Source organism: Hyaena hyaena, unplaced genomic scaffold (genome assembly GCF_003009895.1).
Source record: "Hyaena hyaena isolate Hyena2069 unplaced genomic scaffold, ASM300989v1 scaffold_235, whole genome shotgun sequence".
Lineage (NCBI taxonomy): Eukaryota > Metazoa > Chordata > Mammalia > Carnivora > Hyaenidae > Hyaena > Hyaena hyaena.
The window spans coordinates 1,792,985-1,802,877 of record NW_024080867.1 but is presented as its reverse complement, the minus strand read 5'-3'; the positions used below and the strand labels follow the sequence as shown (position 1 = coordinate 1,802,877).

Sequence of the window (9,893 nt, the reverse complement as noted above, 5' to 3'; positions counted from 1 at the left end):
TTCTGGCTGGAGGCCAATGCAGGGTCTGTACATCAATGACTATAGCTTTTAAATGAAATCTTTGTAAGGTACGCCCAGTTCAATCAGCATCCCCTCTCCCACAGTCTGTTATGCTGCACGAGTAGCTTGGTTGACACTAACCTCCTCTGTGTTCCACATACACCTTAGAATTATTGAATAAAAATTTCTGTTGGATGGAATACTCCATGGCAATGAGAAAGAGTGAAATCTGGCCATGTGTAGCAACATGGATGGACCTTGAGGGTGTTATGCTGAGCGAAATAAGTCACGCAGAGGACAAATACCATATGTTTGCACGTATAGGAGGATTAGGAGGAACTTAATGGAGGACCATGGGGGAGAAGAAGGGGGGAAATGGGGAGGGGGAGAGGGAGAGGCAAACCATGAGAGACTCTTGAATGCTGGGAACAAACTGAGGACTGATGGGTGTGTTGGGGGGAGAGGGGAGATGGGCATGGAGGCGGGCACTTGTGGGGATGAGCACCAGGTGTTATATGGAAACCAACTTAACAATAAACTATTTTTTAAAATCTGTTGGGATTAGCAATTTACTGAATATAGAAGTGGATATGGAAAGAATTGACATTCTTATAATAATGATCATTCCTATATAAGAACTTAGTATAATTCTTCATTTCTTACAATTTTTATATGTCTATCAATAAAACTTCATACTTTATCCATTAAGGCTTATAATATTGTATTACATTTATTTCTTGTTACTTTATATTTTTCTTGTCATTGCATAGGACATCCTTTCTTATTTTTTTCAATTATAAATTTGAGTATAATTACAGTGTTCTATTAGTTTCAGGTGTACAATTAGCACTTCTACAATTCTGTACATTCCTCAGCGTTCATCATGAGAAGTATGGTCTTAATTCCCTTCCCCTATTTCACCCATTCCCCCAGCCACCTCTCATCTGGCAAACACCAGTTTGTTTTCTGTATTTAAAAGTCTGTTTTGGGGTTTGTCTTCTTTTTTCTTTGTTCATTCATCTCTTAAATGTCACATGAGTGAAAACATATGGTATTTGTCTTTCTCTGACTGACTTGTTTCACTTAGCGTTATACTCCCTAATCCATCCATGTTACTGCAAAAAGGAAGATCTTAGCCTATTTATGGTCAAGTAATATTCCTCTGTGTGTGTGTGTGTGTGTGTGTGTGCGTGCATGTGTGTGTGTATGTATATGCGCCACATCTTCTTTTTTTTTTTAATGTTTTTTTTTTTTTTTTTTTTTTAATTTTTATTTTTTTTTAGGAGAGAGAGAGAGAGAGACAGCATGAGCAGGGGAGGGTCAGAGAGAGAGGGAGACACAGACTCTGAAACAGGCTCCAGGCTCTGAGCTGGCAGTCAGCACAGAGCCCGACGCGGGGCTCGAACCCACGAACCGCGAGATCATGACCTAAGCGAAAGTCGGACGCTCAACCGACTAAGCCACCCAGGCGCCCCGCGCCACATCTTCTTTATCCATTCATCTATCAGTGGATCCTTGGGTTGCTTCCATATCTTGGCAATAATAATACTGCAATAAACATAGGGGTGCACATAATCTTTTCAAATTGGTGTTTTTCTTTTCTTTGGGTAAATATCAAATGGTATTATCATATGCTAATTCTACTAATTTTTTGAGGAAACTCCATACTGTTTTCCACAGTGTCTGCACCTCCTTGCATTCCCACCAATAGTGCACAAAGATTTCTTTTTCTCCATATCCTCACCACACTTGTTATTGCTTACCTTTTGAGTCTAGCCATTCTGACAGGTGTGAGGTGGTCTCATTGTGGTTTTGATTCACATTTCCCTGAGGATTAGTTGAACATCTTTTCATATGTTTATTGGTCATCTGTATATCTTCTTTGGAAAATGTCTTGAATAGACAGACATTTAAATGCCTTTTGTACATTTAAATCAGATTATTTGAGGGTATTTTTGGTGTTAAGTTGTATAAATTTCTTATATATTTTGGATTATTAGATATATCATTTGCAAGCATCTTCTTCCATTAGTAGGTTGTCTTTTTGTTTTGTTGATGGTGTCCTGCACTGTACAAAACCTTTTTATTTTGATGTAGTCCCAATGGTTTAATTTTGTATTTATTTTCCTTGCCTGAGGAGACATATCAAGAAAAATGTTTCTGGGGCACTTGGGTGGCTCAGCCGGTTAAACGTCTGACTGCCTCAGGTCATGATCTTGCAGTTCATGGGTTCGAGCCCCATGTCAGGCTCTGTACTGACAGCTCAGAGCCTGGAGCCTGCTTCAGATTCTGTATCTCCCTCTCTCTCTGACCCTCCCCTACTCACACTGTCTCTCTTTCAGAATAAATAAAATATTTAAAAATTTTTAGAAAAATGTTTCTATGGCTGTGAGAAAGATTACTGCCTATGATTTCTTATAGGAATTTTATGGTTTTATGCCTCACAGATGGGTCTTTAATCCATTTTGAATTTATTTTTGTATATGGTGTAATAAAGTGGTCCACTTTTGTTCTTTTGCATGTAGCTGTCTAGTTTTCCCAACACCATTTGTTGAAGAGATTTTTTCACATTATATATTTTTGCCTCCCTTGTGAAAGACTATTTGATGATATAATCATGAGTTTATTTCTGGGGTCTTTATTATGTTTTATTGATCTATGTGTCTTTTTTTGTGCCAGCTCCATACTGTTTTAATTATTCTAACTTTGTAGTATATCCTGAAATCTAGGATTGTGACACTTCTTGTTTTGTTTTTCCTTCTCAAAATTGCTTTGATTATTGGGGATCTTTTGTGATTCCATCCAAATTTCATTATTATTTGTTCTAGTTTTGTGAAAAAAATGCTGTTGATATTTTGATAGGTATTGAACTGAATCTGTAGATTGCTTTGGTTAGTATGGAAATTTTCACAATATTTATTCTTCCAATCCATGGGCATGGAATATTTTCCACGTATGTCCTCCTCAATTTCTTTCATCAGTGTTTGATAGTTTTCAGAGTACAGTTCTTTCACCTCCTTGGTTAAGTTTGCTCGTAGGTATTTTATTTATGATGCAATTGTAAATGGGATTGTTTTCTTAATTTCTCTTTCTGCTGCTTCATTAACAGCATATAGAAACACAACCAATTAGGGCAGCTGGGTGGCTCAGTTGGTTAAGCATCTGACTTCGGCTCAGGTCATGATCTCACGGTTCGTGGGTTCAAGCCCTACATCAGGCTTTGTGCTGACAGCTCAGAGCCTGGAGTCTATTTCAGATTCTGTGTCTCCCTCTCTCTCTGACCCTCCCCTACTCACGCTGTCTCTCTCTCTCTCTCTCTCAGAAATAAATAAAACATTTCAAAAAAAATTTTTAAAAGAAACGCAACTGATTTCTGCATATTGATTTTGTATCCTACAACTTTACTGAATTCATTTATCAGTTCTACTAGTGTTTTGTTTTGGGTTTTTTTTTTTTTTGGTTGTCTTTAGGGTTTTCTACATAGAGTAATATGTCTGCAAATAGTGAAAGTTTTGCTTCTTCCTTCGATGCCTTTTATTGCATATGACATCTTTTTTTTCTACAGGTTACCTCCAATGTGTCATTTAAATATTATATAAATTTCGAAAACACTTGATGTTCATAAGCCCTAAAAGAATACCAAAGGGACATGTTTATAACATCAAATCTCAGGTTCAAAGACCAATAATAATAGTACCAACATATGAATATTACAGAGTTTACAAATTGTCAAAAAAAAAAAAAGGAGAAGAATATCTCTTAATGGTAGGCTGCTAAATAAAGTAGTTAGAGGGTTATTAACTCAAACAAGCTAATAGTTTTCTATCTGACAGAAGCCATAGTAGTTGTTGGAAGATAGTTCTTCAAAATAGACAAATACAATCTTGGATTCTATCAAGATAGCTAAGATTCAAAAACCTAAAGTTTTGTGTTCAATGATCTCCAATTTTTTAATTTAAATGCAAATTAGTTAACATACAATGTAGTATTGGTTTCAGGAGTAGAATCTAGTAATTCATCACTTACATATGACACCCATCCTTCATCCCAACAAGTGCCCTCTTTAATGCCCATCACCCATTTAACCCATCCTCCCAGCCACCACCCCTCCAGCAACCCTTAGTTTGTTCTCTGTACTTAAGAGTCTCTTCAGCAACATGCAGAAGAATGAAACTAGATCATTTTCTCACACCATGCACAAAAATAAACTCAAAATGGATAAAGGACCTGAACGTGAGACAGGAAACTATCAACACCCTAGAGGAGAAAGCAGGAAACAACCTCCTTGACCTCTACCGCAGCAACTTCTTACTTGACACATCCCCAAAAGCAAGGGAATCAAGAGCAAAAATAAACTGTTGGGACCTCATCAAGATTAAAAGCTTCTGCACAGCCAAGGAAACAACCCAGAAAATTAATAGGCAACCAACGGAATGGGAAAGGATAGTTGCAAATGACATATCAGATAAAGGGTTAATATCCAGAATCTATAAGGAACTCACCAAACTCCACGCCCGAAAAACAAACAACCCAGTGAAGAAATGGGCAGAAGACATGAACAGACACTTCTCCAAAGAGGACATCCAGATGGCCAACAGACACATGAAACGATGCTCAGCATCCCTCCTCATCAGGGAAATACAAATCAAAACCACACTGAGATACCACCTCACGCCAGTCAGAGTGGCTAGAATGAGCAAATCAGAGAACTCTCGATGCTGGCGAGGATGTGGAGAAACGGGCACCCTCCTGCACTGTTGGTGGGAATGTAAACTGGTACAGCCCCTCTGGAAAACAGTGTGGAGGTTCCTCAGGAAACTAACAATAGAACTCCCTTATGACCCAGCAATAGCACTGCTAGGAATTTACCCAAGGGATACAGAAATGCTGAGGCATAGGAGCACATGTACCCCAATGTTCATAGCAGCACTCTCCACATTAGCTAAAACATGGAAAGAGCCTAAGTGTCCATCAACAGATGAATGGATCAAGAAGATGTGGTTTATCTATACCATGGAATACTACATGGCAATGAGAAAGAATGAAATCTGGCCATGTGTAGCAACATGGATGGACCTTGAGGGTGTTATGCTGAGCGAAATAAGTCAGGCAGAGAAAGACAAATATCATATGTTTGCACGTATAGGAGGATTAGGAGGAACTTGACGGAGGAACAAGGGGGAGAAGAAGGGCGGAAATGGTGGGGGAAAGGGAGAGAGGCAAACCATGAGAGACTCTTGAATGCTGACAAAAACTGAGGACTGATGGATGTGGGGGGAAGGGGGGGGATGGGCATGAAGGAGGGCACTTTGGGGATGAGCACTGAGTGTTATGTAGAAACTAATTTGACAATAAACTATTTGTAAAAAAAAATAAATAAATAAATAAATAAAAATAAAAAAAAAGAAAAAACATGAAGAAAAAAAAAAGAGTCTCTTATGGTTTGACTCCCTCTCTGTTTTTATCTTCTTTTTCCTTCCCTTCCCCTATATTTATCTGTTGTTTCTTAAATTCCACATGAGTGAAATCATATATTTATCTTTCTCTGACTGACTTGTGATATCCTTCAAAATGTCAAATTCTAACTAGATTTATTTATAAAAATACACATGAATTTTTATAGTCATCAAATTGCCTTTTAAAAGCTTGGGAAATTTTATTTTTTCCAAGCTTTATTGATATATAATTGACACAGATTATTGTGTAAATTGAAGGGCACAAGAAGTTGATTTGATACACTAATATATTGCAGAATGATTGTCACCACAGAATCAATCAGCACACACCTCCACCACATCTCATAATTACCCTTTGTGAGTGTTTGTGTGGTGAGAACATGTAAGAACTGCTCTCTTAGCAACTTTCAAGTATACAATATCATATTAATCCTAACAGTTTTTCCATAGATTTGGGGGGAGGGAATTTGTACAGATATACCAAATTGTTTCATATACTTTCAAATTTGCCTCCTTTTTCCAAGTCCTTTTTCTTGTCCCACTGAATTGGCTGTTGTTTCAGCATTACATTGAAATAAGATTGGGGACACAGGGTATGTTTGTCTAGTATCCTAAAAAATATTCTGTCATCATTTTTCCGTTATGAAGTTTTGGCTGCTTTTTTTTTTTAATGCTCTTTTGGAATGGGTTAAGAAAATTTCTTTCCTAATTTACAAAGATACATCTAAGAGCACAAATAGACATGGAATCTTCTAGATTATCCTTTTTTCATGATCATATTTTTTTCTTCTGTAATCTGTGAAATACGAAGAATCACATTTACTAGTCATACCCAGAGCACACTCTCTGCTGATGAAAGCAGGGTGCCTGCAGGTGGAAGCAAGTCATCATTCAGCATCGGAGAGGTCAAGTGATTCCAGCTGGGGAGTAAATCTGGTGCCCTCAGGGTTTAGGATCCAGGCAGTGCCTCCATGAATCCCATCACCTGTTAAACTTATCCATGATTGCATCGTTCCACAATCTCTTATATGGGAAAGGCCCCTTGCCAGACCTCGATGTAGATTGCATGGAATATTCACCTTATGTAGTTCATGGAATAGATGGTTATCTGAAGTTAAGGTTATCAGTGTAGAAGTTATTTTCCTTTGGCACTGTCCCAGTCAATCGTTTAGGGGTTCTTTGCCAGATTCCCCAAGAGCTCCAACATCACAAGTTGGGTCTGTACTGTCTTGTTTATCAGCAGACCCAAAAAGAAAGGCCTACGTGGAGAAAAGCAGTTGAGGCGCAAAAGCCCAGGTGAAGCAGTGTTTCCCTTCCGTTGTGAACCTAGTTATCGAGAACCTACCGCAGTCAATAAAAAGGGGAGGAATTAACACGCCCATCTCTAGGTGGGTGTGGACTTTCCCTTCTCACTTCCCAGGCTTGCTTGCTTTAGGAACTGGCCCAGGAAACTTAGTGTCAGGGTTGGTGAGTACCATTCTTGCCAATTTGCTCATTTTGGTTTTAAAATCCTGTTATTTATGTTACTGAAAATTTCCAATTCTTAGATTTTTGTTTTTCTTAACCAGAAGCTCATGCTTGTGGCCTTATCATGGACACTATCCTTCTATTTGGTGATTGCAATGTTAGAGAATTTTTAATATTTTTATTTATTTCTAGGAGAGAGAGAGACCGTGTGAGCAGGGGAGGGTCAGAGAGAGAGGGAGTCACAGACTGAACAGGCTCCAGGCTCTGAGCTGGCAGTCAGCACAGAGCCCGACGCGGGCTCGAACCCACGAACCGCGAGGTCATGACCTAAGCGAAAGTCGGACGCTCAACCGACTAAGCCACCCAGGCGCCCCGAAAGAGAATTTTTTAAGCTTCTCTACTTTGAGGGATCCTCAACTGTGTTCTAAGGCACTGGCTTTCAATTTTAGCTGCGTATGGAAGTCATTTGGGGAAGAATTATAAGAATACATGTATTCCTGGGTCTAATCTTTCAAAGCTTCTTGTTTAATAGGGCAAGGTATTTCTGGGCATTGGGAGTGTAAAAAAGAAAAAAAGGAAAAAACAAATAACAAAATTAAAACCACCAGATCAGTAAAATAGATTCACTAAGAACTTGTGCATTTAAGAATGGCTTTTGAATTGGGAGCTTTCAAATTCAAAACTAATATGAAGCTCAGAGGCATGACTCTACAGAATAATGTAACATATAAAGTGAAAATGAGGAGTTGTTTAACCTTTGCAATGGTTGGTTATTCTGGAGGGGTTCTCCAGATGGCAAGGAATGGTTTCGAAGTGATTATCTTACACGTTTTTAGGAAGATAGCTTAAGGTTCTTTAAAAAAAAAAAAAAAAACTCTTGGCGGAGAAAATAGTTGGGGAGATAAAGGGAGGCAAACCATGAGAGACTCTTGAATACCAAGAACAAACTGAGGGGTAATGGGGGTGGGGGGAGGGGAAGAAGATGATGGGCATGGAGGAGGGCACTTGTGGGGATGAGCACTGGGTGTTATATGGAAACCAACTTGACGATAAGCTTAGTAAAAAATAATAAATAAAACAAATAAAAACTGGCCTTTTTTTAAATTGATTGTTGAGACGGAAACAGAGTATGAGTGGGGGACGGTTAGAGAGAGAGGGAGACACAGGATCTGAAGCAGGGTCCAGGCTCTAACCTGTCAGCACAGAGCCCGATGCGGGTCTCGAACTCCCAAACCGTGAGATCGTGACCTGAGCCAAAGTCGGCCGCTTAACTGATTGAGCCACCCAGGTGCCCCAAAACTCTTGCATTTTTTATTGATGTAAGATTAACACACAATGTTATATTAGTTTTGGGTGTACAACATAGTGATTCAACAATTCTATAAACTTGTGCTAGCCATAAGTGCTCACCGTCGGTGTTAAGTTTCTTTCATGGTTATCAGAAGTATTAAAAGAAACCACTTCGGTTTTGCTTATGTTCATGAGATAAGGTAGATTTAGCTTTCCTGATGTGATTTAAATGTTTTTTTTATGCCCAGGGAATTTGCTTTTTTTAAAAAAAATTTGTTTTAAAAGTTTTTATTCAAATTCCAGTTGGTTAACATACAGTGTGATATCAGTTGCAGGTGTACAATATAGTGATTCAACACTTGCACCCGACACCTGGTTCTCATCACAAGTGCCCTCCTTGATATCCATCAGCTATTTAACCCATCCCCACTCTCTGGTACTCCTCAGTTTGTTCTCTATAGTTACGTATCTGTTACTTGGTTTTCCTCTCTCTTTTCCCTTGGCTCCTGTGTCTTGTTTTTTAAATGCCACATGAGTGAAATTGTATGGTACTCGTCTTTCTCTGACTTCTTTCACTTAGCATGATACTCTCTAGCTCCATCTATGTCCTTGTAAATGGCAAGATTACTTTTTTATGGCTCAGTAATATTCTATTATATATATATGTATATCATCTATATACATACACCACATCTTTATTCATTAATCAGTTGATTAACAATTGGGCTTTTTCCATATTCTGGCTATTTCCGATAATGCTGTTGTAAACATTGGGGTACATGTATGCCTTTGAATTAATATTTTTATATTCTTTAGGTAAGGACCTCGTAGTGCAATTGCTGGATCATAGGGTATTTCTATTTTTAATTTTTTCAGGAACTTCTATACTGTTCTCCACAGTGTGTGTACCATTTGACATTCCCATTAACAGTGCAAGAGGGTTCCCCTTTCTCTGCATCTTTGCCAACACCTGTTTTTTCTTGTGTTGTAGAATTTGCTCTGGGAATTTTCAAGTCTGGTCTCCATTTTGTATTTAAGTTTTAAAGGATTTTTAAGAACTCAAGTGATTTTTCTGGGCAACAGTGCTTAAAAGGTCTGGTCAAAGGTGCTCAGAGTAAGTAACTATCTGGTCCTCAGTTCATTCAGCCACATGACTCTGGATACTTCATTCCTTTTGCACTTATTTTCCTTGTTCAAACCTTGTGTGGACACTGGAATCTAGATGTTGGCGAGGAGGTGGAGACACGGGCTCCCTTCTACACTGTTGGTGGGAATGGAAACTGGTGCAGCCCCTCTGGAAAGCCGTGTGGAGGCTCCTCAAAAAGTTAACAATAGAACTCCCCTAGGACCCAGCAATAGCACTGCTAGGAATTTACCTGAGGGACACAGGAGTGCTGAGGCATAGGAGCACATGTACCCCAATGTTAATAGCAGCACTCTCAACAATAGCTAAAACATGGAAAGAGCCTAAGTGTCTATCAAAGGACGAATGGATCAAGGAGATGTGGTTTATCTATACCATGGAATACTACATGGCAATGAGAAAGAATGAAATCTGGCCTGTGTAGCAACATGGATGGACCTTGAGGGTGTTATGCTGAGCGAAATAAGTCAGGCAGAGAAGGACAGATACCATATGTTTGCACGTATACGTGGATTGGGAGGAACTTAACGGAGGAC

The 9,893-nt window shown here is 38.9% G+C and overlaps 1 pseudogene; it reads right to left on the bottom strand.

Annotated features, from left to right (window-relative positions):
* Positions 1–6,786: 6,786 nt before the first annotated feature.
* The window catches only part of LOC120239682, a 72,976-nt pseudogene continuing 69,869 nt past the window's right edge, over positions 6,787–9,893 (bottom strand).